The 12,758-nt window shown below is 44.9% G+C and overlaps 1 protein-coding gene and 1 long non-coding RNA gene across 4 annotated transcripts in view; one reads left to right on the plus strand and one right to left on the minus strand.

Moving 5' to 3' along the window:
* Nucleotides 1–425, minus strand: part of ERAP1 (endoplasmic reticulum aminopeptidase 1) — a 36,594-nt gene extending 36,169 nt beyond the window's left edge. For all 3 annotated transcript variants that reach the window (XM_084833704.1, XM_084833702.1, XM_084833703.1), the window contains exon 1: nucleotides 353–425. The gene's annotated coding sequence lies outside the window, so the exon portion shown is untranslated. The remainder of the gene's footprint in view (nucleotides 1–352) is intronic.
* Nucleotides 308–2,619, plus strand: LOC146352306 (uncharacterized). The gene is made up of 3 exons (XR_014787668.1): nucleotides 308–638; nucleotides 1,823–1,999; nucleotides 2,424–2,619. It is a non-coding gene; the product is annotated as an uncharacterized LOC146352306 (long non-coding RNA).
* Nucleotides 2,620–12,758: the final 10,139 nt, after the last annotated feature.

The following is a 12,758-nucleotide window of genomic DNA, read 5'->3' on the forward strand; positions in this document are numbered from 1 at the left end:
GGGAAAGGCGGGTGCTGCTGGCGAAGAGGGTCGGCGCCACGCAACCCCCCAGCCACCCCGGCCCCCGCGTAACCAGTCAGGGCCCACCGCCCTGTGGGGAACGGCAGAGGGTCGCCGCCGACACAATCGTGCAGGAGCCTCAGGGCGCATGCGTAATAAAGCGTCGCGAAAGACACCGCTAGTCGCAAATGGGAATCATGAGAGGGCGGGAAGAAGGCCGCGTTAGCGAAGGCCTTGGCTTTGCCGCCGCCGCCCCTGCACGGCCGCCGTACCCCCTTCCCCCCTCGCTCCGCCACGCGGCCTCCGTGCCTCAGCCGCGGAACAGCGCTCGAGGGCGGGCGGCCCCTTTTACCTGTCCGAAGTGGACGACAGGACTGGCGCCGCCGCAGCTCGTGCCTCGCTTCCTCTCCTCTCCCTCCTAGCCTGGGGAGTGAAAGCGAAAGAGAAGGTGCCTTGAGGAGAGTTTCCCCCCACCCCCGGCGGCGGCGGCGGCGGCGGCGGCAGCCTTTGTCCTTTCTGCTTTTCTGGCTGATCTTTTGCCCAGGGCTCTGCTAAGCAAACGAGAGACCTTGGAATAAAGCCTGCGTGACGGCAATGAACCTTCTTCACCCGCAACTCCGAGTGCGCCTATTTGTTAGGTGCAATGTCTACCAATTCATTGGTGCAAACACCTGTTTGATCCGCTCGGGTGTACCTAGTTTCGAAGCATATCCTCCAAATGTTCTTTTGGGGCTGGCAGAAGATCAATTTCCTTCTCGTACAAGTTCTAACGACTTTGCTAGTTTGGGAATGTGCGGATCGCTTGTAGGTGGCTTTTGCATTCACGCTGCAAGAGATCCATACATGCGACTTATGGGGGGGGGGGTGAAGTGGCTAGATTGCCCCTTATTTAAACAGTCCATCCATGATTAGTTTTGTTGTTTTTAGTGATGGCTCTTTATAGGGTTGTTTGTTATTGCTTGTATTATTTTTTTGTTGTAGCTTTATTATTATATTGTCACGTGCTGCAGGCTATTTCTGAATGGTAAGAAGTTTCAGGAATTTCATAGTTCCATATGAAACTATGGGTTATCCATAGTTCACTTTCCTATGGCGTTTCTGTGATATAAGGTTTATTTACACATATATACAGACTGAGCATAAGATGAGGATGCACAGCATTAGCAGTCCAACAGATTTCTGTTCTCCATCAGACTTCTAGGGAAACCTATAGTGCCATAAGATTTCTGATAGACAGCAGCCTCCTTTTCTGGTTCTTTTTTCTACCTCCTTTTCTGACCCAGTTCCAGCAGTGAAATCTCTGCATCTACCACACTAACTTCCTGGTACATGCAGAGACTTCACTCAACCCCTCTCCTAGTGAGGAATAAAGATGAGTCATCTTCGCCAATCACCTGATCCTATCCAGTCTTGGGCCATCCTACCTCCCACTGAAATAGGAGGATTTCGGGGTGGAGGGATGGATCGCCTCCCCGACCACCACCAGCGGACCCTGGCAGCAGCCTGTTAAGTGGGATTCGTACATCCCTACTTCCGACTAGGAGAGGCTGCGAGTGAAGTTTGAAGTCCACAGGAACATGGTTTCTGTGGACGTTTTGTGGCTTATTGCATCCCTGTCATGGAGTTATGTGTGACTAGTGAGTCTGGTTGATTTCGCTCATTCGGAAGTGTCCATTCCAGGCCATTCTGTTCTTTTCTGGATGTGTTCTGGGCATTATGGGGTTAATAATAATACAATATTACAAGAGTGTAAGTCGTAAAATATTGTTCTTAAGTGTTTGTAACACATGCCACTATTTTTGGCATCCTTTTTTTAATATAGAGGGGCCGTTCCGTTCCATTCCATTCTGGCTTTTTCACCGTCCCAGAGGCATTCCCTCAGAGCAAGACAGTGATGGCTTTACTTACAGAAATCTTAAGAGTCAAACATTACAGAGTTGGAATGGATCCTGAATTTCTTTGCAATCAGAGGCAGTGAGCTGTACAAGACTCCTGAAAGGTCAGTGAGCCCAATCCCAAACCCATAACAGTATTTATCTTTTATGGTTATCTGGTACATTGCTCTATTTGGAAGAAGAGTAAGATATAAATAAGTAAATAAGATATTATTCAGATCCACAGTATTGTAGAGGCTCGGCTATAGTGTCATTATCAATTGCTTTGGAAGTGGATCTGGAAGATTATCCATCATTCCGGATTGTGTGGAGAGCCCCCACATCATGCATACAGCATGACAACAGTGACAACAGAGGGGGGAGGATTAGTGCACTCCCCGTCCTTGTGTGTTTAAACAACACACTTTTTAGAATGTCTGAATAGAGCTTTTGTCACACACCTTTATAGTTGGACTATCCTCTAAATGACCCCAGGGTTAGACTTAATGTAGGTAGGGACTGTAGCAAGTTTGTTTCTTTTTCTCCCAGGTATATATTGATCCGCAATGAATATGAACTTGAGCACTCTCCGGGAGAAAGTGGAGGACAGGAAGGCCTGGTGTGCTATGGTCCACAGGGTCACGAAGAGTCGGACATAACTTAACGACTGAACAACAAAATATATTGATCCATGTTTTCCATCTGTAACCCTATAATAAATAATCCCCATTTTAAATATTCACTGAATCGTGTGGTGTGATTTTAGAGATTCTTTCCTTCCAGACCTTCCCCATGGTCAGAGCTGGCCCTTTCATGAGGCAGGATGAACCCCCACCTCAGGCAGCATATTTTGTGCGTCCACTGCCAGCATAGAGCAGGGAGGTGCTCTGGAGAGCCCTGCTGGCCAATCTCCTACTGCTGGAAATGCTGCATCAGAAAAGCAGCCATTCCTGCTCTCTGGAGCAGCAGCTACGGCCATCACCACCCTATGACTCACTCTGCATAAGCAGCTGCTTTGCAGAGCTGCGCTGACCACTTTCCTACTCCAGCAAAGGCCGCAGCATGAGAGCACCTGCCGTGGCTCTCCACAGATGCCTACTGCAGCACAGGTAGTCTCCGGGGCCACCTTCCCTCCAATGCTTCATTCTGAAAAAGGACACTGCAGAGCCAGGTATTGAGGTAAAGGCAGGAGGATGAGGCTTGTGGGCCCCATAGCAGCAGCATGCATTCAGGTCGCACTCCCAACACACACACGCATTCCTGGCAGCGCACAGTGCATGGTGATTCATGCTCCACCCGTGGCAGCAGCATGTGATGGCTCATGTGTCCGTCCCCCCCGCCCAGCAGTGGCGCAAGATGGCTCACACTCTCCCCCCTTCATCAGGACAAGTGGCTCACGCTCCCCCACTCCCAGCAGTGGCAGCGTGACCTCCTGCCTCAGGCAGCAGGAGGACTTGTGCCAGCCCTAGCAATGGTGACTTATCCTCGAACCTGCTTACTTTGTTTGGATTTATAAAGACCAAGGGTGCTCCAGGCCCAGCCAAGGAAATACAGCAAATGGAGTGGTGGCAGTGAGACTCCATGAGCAGTATAACTTCCAGTATAGTTAGGAGGGCTGTGCAGGGACTCTCCGATCCAACTCAGAAGCCACTTGTGGCTTCGGAGGCAGGCCCAATTCAGCTCGGGCTGATTCAGGGGGGCCCCAACCTGACTCTGCCCCAAACCCGAAGCGGGATTTGGATGCCAAACCCTGCTTCAGGCCCCCCTCTGATGCCCCGGGGCACCCCCCCAGCTCCTTACCTTTCCTCCTCCTCCGTCGCCACCTTTGACTCCTCTGGTGCCACCTTCTCCTCTGACACTGCTGCCACCTCTGCTGCTGCCTTCTCACCACCACTGCCTTCGCTGCCTTCTTCACTTTCGCCGCCGCCTTCTTGCCGCCGCCTTCTCTGCCTTCGCCGCTGCTGCCGTCATCGCCGCCACCAGCTCCTGAGGCCTGGACGCGCACCGACTTATTGCAGGGAGTCGCCATTTTTAAAATGGCAACATCCTGGAAGTTCCTGGAAGTTGCCATTTTAAAAATGGCGACTCTCTGCAATAAGTCGGCGTGCATCCAGGCCTCAGGACCTGATGGCGGAGGAGGAGGCGGAGATAGTGGCAGTGATGACGGCAGTGGAGGCGGAGATGGTGGCAACGATGGCAGAGGACGAGGAGAAAGCAGCGGTGGCAATGACAGCGGTGGAGGTGGGCGGCTCAGGTAAGGACCTGAAGGCACCAGCATGGCTGGGCAAGGGGTGTCGAAGCACACTTGAGCGCTTCGAAGAGCCCCCGACCCGCTCTGGGTCGCTTCATGCCCCTTCCGCTTCGCCTCAGAAGGGGCTCAACGTGACCCGAAGCAGCCCACTTCAACTCGGGCCTCGGGTCAAAGCGGTGCACAGCCCTAATAGTTAGTTACTAATGCTGGGGAGCCTCCTAAGTCACAGGGAGATGGTTCACATCAAAATTAGACAGTAAGAAGATAGAAAACTGCTATGGATATTCCTTCTTTCAACCTGCAGTTAATGCTAGCGTTGAAGTGGAGGGGAGATGGAGAGAGAAGCGATGCATTGTACCCACCCCTCCCTTTTCAGCAGCTTTACACTGGCATAAGGAGCTAGGAACTGGAAGGGGATGTTTCTACAGCACAGATGTAATGCCTTCTTAGTGTGCTTCTAGACCAGGAGTGGGCAACTTGTGGCCCTCCAGATGTTGGGCTGCAACTCCCATCATCCCTCACTGTTGGGAGTTGCAGTCCAACCACATCTGGACAGCCACAAATTGCCCACATCTGTTCTAGATGGATGGTTCCTAGCGCTATGGATCAAAAGGCATTGTGCAGCTATTTTGTCATTTCCTCTAACAAAATTTTTGTGGTAAGAAAAAAAGATGGATGTGGGAAAACCTGGGATTGGTTACACATGGAAGACATTTGAAGACAGAAGAAACATTGGAAGGATTTTCGATACATCGGAAGAAAGATAAGCGGCCTCTGAGGAAGTAAATTTCTGAAATGTATTGGGCAAAATAAAAAATTTCAGGCACCTGAGAACTTCTTTTCTCTTTTGTTACACATGGAAGACAACATTGTCTGAATCCCCCATACAATTCTATGGATGAGGCAGAGTGATTGCATAATAAAAGCCTTGTCTGTAAGCACTCTTAAACCCCAGTTCCATGTACTCCTGTAAAGCCTCTTCAGAAGTCGAGAAGTCAACACAGTGCCAGCTTGTTCCACCAACTGCTCTTCCTTTCGTTTGAAATTCCTGTGCCAGAATTCCACAAGGTACTTCAGCACAGGGGTTTGAATCTGGATAACATCCATGCAACTTAATTTCTGTCTGAGATAATAATGAGCTGCTTATTGAAAAAGACATGCAGATTAGTTTTTCTATTATGTAGGTAGGATATTCACATGGTAACTTGGAGCTTGGTGCCACAAGAGGTAGCTGTTTTCCTATCCTTTTGATTCAGCCAAGTGCTAAAGTTAAAAAATTCCAAAGGAAATGTATAATAAATTAGAAAGAAGTACAAGTCAGGTATTTATGCTCTCTCTCTCTCTCTCTCTCTCTCTCTCCCATATTTTGTTTAATTTTAACCGGAATATATCCAAGTATTTAATATATCTTATGGATATAGCCATATAGTTTTTAAATTAAGTAAATATCTGGTGCCATTGCTTTTCCAAAATTTTACATTCTGGACTCCAAGTTATAGAAGTTAAATTATAAAGAACTAAAGGGAAATAAGTGCTGCAGTTCTTTGGAAAGTATTTAGTAGTTCATAAATAACTGTCATGGCTATGTGTAGTCCAAGATATTATTGTTCAACACACACACATTTTAGAAAGAAACTAGTTGATATTTTATATTCTGGAGGTGACAGACTCGACCTTGGGGGAGCTGGAGGTGGCAACAGCCGACAGGAAGCTCTGGCGTGGGCTGGTCCATGAAGTCACGAAGAGTCGGAGGCGACTGAGAGAATAAACAACAACAAGTTGATATTTTGGTACTCGCCAACAAATCTACATTCACCACTAATCCAGAAAATAACAGTGTAACCTAATTAATTGCCTATTTTTTATTGTGTCAGACAAAATCAAAACAAGTTCCATCTTTTATTATTCATTTATTTATTTTTTAAATCTATATACCACCGAACTGGAAAATGCCCTTAGGGATGGTTTACAATCATAAAAAAAACCTTCAAAATAACAATAAAGTAAAAAACAAACAGTGAAATATCAAGATAATACAATATTAAACATTAAAAATATTTTTAAAAAATTGAAGAGCCAGCAGTAAAATTAATAACCAGAGCAACAAATTAAAGATTAAATGCCTGCTGGAAAAGGAAAGTCTTAACCAGGCATCAGAATGAATATACTGGAAAAAAACAAAACCCAAATGTCTAGCTTTCTTTTTACAATTGCTGTACAATTTATTTTCTGCAGAAGGTCTGCAGTTCAGTGGTAGATCCCACACTTTGTGTGTAAAAGGTTCCAAGATGAATCCCCTGCATCTCTAGGTAGGGCTTGGAAAGATCCTCACCAAACTCTGGAAAGCTGCTTCCAGCCTGTGTAGATCACTGGGTTTTAACTCATTTTTAGTTGAAGGACCCCTGTCACATTCTGTGATGATTCCAACCCTCTCCCCTTTCCCTCTTACAAAGTAAAAAAAAGAAAAAATGGTACTAAGTGGGGATGACTGGCCAGTGCAAGATGGGGAAATGAATTCCCTAAGGTAGGAGGTTGTCAAATTTTGTGAGGGATGCTCCTGGAACTCAAGTGTTTCACAGAAAGCCTGGCTGAAAAATACAATAGTGTAGATAATACTGAACTAGATGTGCTATTATTTTGAATGAGGATAAGAACTTTTCTGCACAAGGCTGTTAATTCACTTTATCTACTTTTGGTTTCATCACAGAATTGAGATCCGGGCACTACGCAGAGCATTTCGTTTCATGCTTTTCTGCTAAATAACCTCTAGGTGGCAAGGTGGTATAGCAGAATAATGGAAATTCACAAGTGAAAGAAGTGTTTTCTTTTGCTTTTACAATTAAATATTGCATTACTTGCACACTATAGGCTGATGCCTGGAAACAAATTAACCAAACATCATGCTACAAAAATCAGATTGTATAGCAGCAGGGTAATTTTTGCTTTTCTACTGTTACAAACCAACATGGCTATCTTTTAGGAGTTATAATTTATGATGGCAATAGACGAGTGGAAAACAAATATGCATCTAATTTGTAGGTTGATTGAAATAAACATGCTCTAAAATGTCATAACAATGATAAAGTCCTGTTGACTTCAATTGGAGTTTTAATGAACAAGTAATTTATGGTGCAAAATGTGTACCATAAGCAACTGCAACCAGCCTTCTGGATCAAGAGCAGCACAAGTTAAAGGGAAGGATGGAGATGAGGAACACACATCCAGTGCTAAGCACTGTAGTGTGCAAGTAATCCTGTACATTGCCAAACAGATAAGTGCCACTAACAGTGAAAAGTACCAATCAATGAAGGTGTCAGGAATGAATCTGAGCATGTGGAGATAGTTAGCAGCTCAGACTCAGAATGGGAACAGCCAGAACTGGGGGAGGCTCCCTCCCTAATGATCTCAGATTTGGCAAAACCTTCTTCTCAAGACCTTGGTACACAGATGGCTCCACCTAAAGTCCCCCCCGCCCATGAGAACCAAGGTCTTGGAGGAGGAGGAGAGTGAGGGGCGTGACTTGAGGGATGCGAGGGTCCATCGCAGAGGGAAGCAGGAAAAGAAAAGTCAGAGGTGGAGCTCAGATGCTCCTCCATAGCCATCCATAGCCATCCAGGTTGGCTATGCGTAGGAGGAAGCAACTGTAAGGGACCCCCACACACACACACTGGTTTGGCCAGGAAGTTCTTGTTCAAACTTCCAGCAACTTCTCTAACTTCCACTTCGGCTCCTCTATTGTTATTTGTAATTGTGTGGAGTAGCTGTTTCTTTTGTAGCCTGAGAGTCTCCTAGAATTTGCATTTGTAAGGAACCTGGTCCTTAACTAATAAAGTATTTATTTATTTAGTTAGTTAGTTAGTTAGTTAGTTATTGCATTTATACCTCGCCTTTTTTCCTCTTGCAAGGAACCCAAGGCAGCTTACATTATCCTCCTCCTCTCCATTTTATCCTCAAAACAACAACCCTGTGAGGTGGGTTGGGCTGAGAGTCTGTGACTGGCCCAAAGTCACCCAGTGAGCTTCCATGTCTGAGTGGGGACTAGAACCCGGATCTCCCAGCTCCTAGTCCAGCACTCTTGCCTGAAGCCTGGTATCTTGGAGTGTGTTGATTGTGAAGGGAGAGGACGAAGGAACGTGACAGCAGGAGACCTTTGTATGCAGCAGTGGTCACAAGGCCTACCGTTGTGCAAACTGGATGAGGATTTTTAGATCAGGGCAAATGTGCATTTTGGTGTTAGAGAAGGATAAAAACATTAAGGCTTTCCTCACATTTCAAGAGAAAACTCATTCTATCCATTTGTGCACAAGGTACATTTTCTTGGAATGTTGTCCTCTTCTATGTGTGGCTGTTTTTCATTTAAAATGTGTACAGTGAAGTACAGAGATGAAAGCTCCTTTTCCACAGAACTATTTCCTGAAGTGAGAAGGTCAGAACATTCATGAATTTCAAAAGGGATCACTTGAGCACTAAGGCATCATTAAACATTATTATTCTGAAATAGTTTTATGCTGTGGTCCTGTCAATTACCTGACATTAATCTTTTCCAGGGGAGAAGGCAAAATCTGTTCAGAGTTCACAAGAACTGTCCATCTGGGAGTTGTCTGTCTGTCTGCCACTGTTTGAAAGTAATTATAATTGTTCCCAAAGAATGAGGAGAATCAAGGTACCCTTTACTTAAACAATACAGCCATTTGGTCTTCATTACTGATTTAAATGCTTTCACCGCTGTCTGTCTAGTTACAGGTTATTTGGAAGGATCAAAAAAGACTTCCGTGGCAATGAGACATCATTACATTGTAAAGCTGGAAAATGTGTTTTAACTTTATTGCATCAGAGTCATTGAGCAAATATATTGTACCTGTGTCTATGGTCCTGTTGTTGTTTTGGTACAATCAGCCCAAACTTCTCCTGTGGAAGTTGTATTGAAACAAATGGAGTTTGTACTCAATCTTGTGCAATTCTTAATAATTTCAACTGGACTTTCCCCCCTTCTCTCTCTTTTTTTAAAAGGAGAAGATCCTTGGCAATTTTGACCATTAGTACTATGCAGTCCTATCATAAGCTGATTAAATGGCTGTCCTGCCCATTAATTGGAAGGTTAATTTGTCTCATGCATTGATGCTTCAGGGAGCAGCCAGGAAGACTTGAGATGGGTAAAAGCCCCTCAAGGGAAGAGGGTGAGAGCAAAATAAGACTTCTTTCAGAACAGAAGAATACATGACTGGTATAGACCAGCCTTCCCCAAGCTGGTAACCTCCAAATGTTTTGGACTATACTCCAGCATTCCTGACCATTGGTGATGCTGGATGGGCTGAGGGGAGTTGCAGTTCAAAACATCTGGAGGGCACCAGGTTGGGGAAGGCTGGTATAGGTAGATCATACTATGGCAGAGCGGAGGTAACTCTCGCTCTTAGCAGGAAAAAAAGTGGGGTAAGATGCAGGCTGGCTGCTGAATCACAGTTTTGTGTGGTTTACTTTTTCTCTAGAAGCAGTAGCTCACAAGGGGAGGAGTCTAATCCCTACAAAAGGCTTCAGACCTATAAAACAGGGGTGCAGACCTCAGGCCCAGGGACCAAATCTAGCCCTCTTGGGGGCCAAATGTGGCCCCCTGGGGTTCCCCAAATGGCCGTGCCCCCTCTCCCTTGCCCCATTCTCTTTCCCCCAACTGCCGATCATTTGGTGGTTTTCCAGCTTGTGTGTAGCTTTCTCCCTGTTCCAAAAGGTAGAAATGCCTCTCCTACAGTTTAGTTACTGGCATTTTAGCTTTAAGCTAAAATGTGTTGGCATTTTTGGCCTCATCCCTTTTGCCTTTGGCTTTGCTTCTTTTGGCTTTGGTCCCACCAACTACTGGAATGCGCCCCCTGAGAGCTTCTTTGAAATGGAATTCTGCCCTTGGGCTGAAAGGGCTCAAACCCCCTGCTATAGAAGAAGTGAGTCAGATAACGTAAGGAAGGAAAAGAGGCAATCAGGAGCTCTCGGGTAGGAAAATAGAGTTGTGGTTCTTGCTTGGCTGCTGTTGTAAAGTATATTTTGCAAATATACATATAATTTGCATTGAGTATACATAATAAGTCACATTCTGACTTTGTAATTTATGGCTGATGGTGAAGTTCAGCATAACTGCAGGCCACCCTCCACCACAGTGGGCTGGTTTGCATTACCCAAGGGCTTATTTAAATTGTGGTATGTGCCAGGCGCATGCAGGGCACAATTTCCATAATCACCACCTAGGCACAACTTGTTGTGTTGCCTGAACCCAGGCACCATGGCTTGTTGGACTGGGAAACAACCCTCCAAGAACCCATTGGAGGGTTATCCTCCCCCGCCCCCCGCAAGCTATGCCGCCCAGGTTTGGATGACACTGCAAGCTGTGGTAATTATGGAAATCACACCCGGCACATGCTGCAATTTAAATAAGCCACTGCGGTTTATTTTGATGTTGTGAACCAGGTTAGTGTCTTCATGGGAATGAAGGGAAGGCACCAAATGCAGGAATGAAAGGGGTTGAAACTTCATAGATGCTCAGAAAACAATGTATTACCTAATTATTAAAACATTTCCTCAGAAGTAACTCTAAAACAAATTAATAAATAAAAATAATATCTTAAGAACAAACATGAATATTAAATACAAAATAATACAACCTGAACATTAGGACATTTTGTTTCTGAATTGTGTGATGTTGCTGCCTATTTGAATCTATTCTTTCCATGGGTCACATATTAGAAATTCATCTTGGCTGCACATTTCAGTTACTGTGAAGCAACTGTGCTGTTTGGAAGTCTTCTAGAGCATCTCCCTTTAAAAATGTCTTACAAGAATGATTGTGACTGCTTTTAAATCAGACACTATCAAGAAGCCCAAATGAGCCTTTTCTAACAGGCAAGTCAATGGAGTGCTATGAATAGCATGAACTAGCTCTGGGAGATCTTGGTTCAAAATGTCTTTTCATCCATTGACTCGCCAGATGACCTTGGACAATGTGCCGTCTCTCATCCTTAGTTCTGTATCAGTAATGATAGTTACTTATTCATAGAATGTCAGTCCATGAACATTTGTGAAGTACAATAAATTGAAGGAATGCAGTTTCAAGTCTTCAGTATTTCATCTTCTCAAATAAGTGTAGTCTGTATTGTTGAAGGACCTTTCACCAGCTAAAGCTGGTACACTAGTGGTCACCTTTCCTAGGCAGAGACAGCCTGGCCATTGTTATTTATGATCGGGTAATTCTATGTGGAAACGTCAGTTAATAAAAAATATGGCAGTCAGATTACCAACTGGGAAAGGGTGTATGGAGCACATCTTCGCATTCTTAAAATCACTGTATTGATCTATTTTCAGGTACAATTCAAGGTGCTGATTGTAACATTTAAAGCTCTAAATAATTAGGGACCGGAGCACCTCAAGGACCACTTTTTCCCACATCAACCTGCCTGGTTATGAAGATCTGCCTGAGAAGCCTGTTGGAATAAGCAACAGATATTCATTAACACTGACTGTATGGAGGGGAAATAATTGGTTGAAAAGCCACTAAAAGAGAAATTCTATGGCCCCTGGAGAGTGGAACCATAGGATTCTTAGGAGTCCACCCTCTGAGGCTGTAGACAAGACCTCAGAAGAGGGATTCCAGAACCCAAATCCCTCCCTCTGCCTTCACACAACCTCCATAGAAAGAACTGTGGCCCCTGCATTACATGATTGTAAAAGCAGCCTTGGAGAGGTCTGAAAGGGGACATTGCAGTGGGAAGAGGGGGGAGGAGAGGCCAGATTACAAAGAATCCTATGGCCTCTCCAACCCACTCCCCAGCCCTGCCAGCATGCCTCTGCTAGATGTGCTGAGAAGCCAGTCCAGGGGCGTCATTTAGGAAGGCTCACCTGGGCACAGGCCCCAGATCTTTTGAGCTGTCCTAATTGCCTTTTTTTTTTTTTTTAACATTTTCCCATTGACTTGCATTGGAAAACATAAATGGCCATAACATTTTTGTTTTGTAAGATAAATAAATGATATTTGGAAGCTTGGTAGCCCCCATAGAGCTGATTGAATATGCCAAATATCAGATGGTTAGGTCCAGTGGTTTTTGTGCTTGTCACAGGTAAAATGTGCTTTTTCCAAGAAAATCTGTCAAAGTAAAGAGCTATAATTTTTTTGTACTTCCACATAAATTAATGGAATTTGGGGACCTCACAGGCCCTATCGAGTTGACTGAATCTACCAAATTTCAGACAGTTAGGTCCAGTGGCTTTTGCGCTAGCCATGCATAAAGTTTCCTTTTTTCAAAGTCTAAAACAAAAAGTAAAAACTGTCAAGTCACCCAGGGGATTAGAGATCCTAATCAGAAGGTGTTTAAGGTGAACATTAGTCACTATCCCTAATCTCTGGTGTAGCTGTTTTTTGAGGTGCAAAAAACCTCTCTCTCCCTACTTTCCTTTTCTGCTCTTACATGCCCACTGTTGGGAGCTTGCCTGCAAAAAAATTTTGAAGAGGGAGAAGGAAGGGAAGAAGAAGCTCCATGTGAAATACTCATATTTCACACAGCATCTGATATTACTACCCCAAACTGGAACCTTTGGCTTCTGCACAAGTTTAGTAGCTCCAGTACAGCAAAGGATCCAATCAGCCTCCACAAACTTCT

Source organism: Heloderma suspectum, chromosome 2 (assembly GCF_057233095.1).
Source record: "Heloderma suspectum isolate Gila_16-S chromosome 2, 16-S_ref, whole genome shotgun sequence".
NCBI classification, from domain to species: Eukaryota; Metazoa; Chordata; class Lepidosauria; order Squamata; family Helodermatidae; genus Heloderma; species Heloderma suspectum.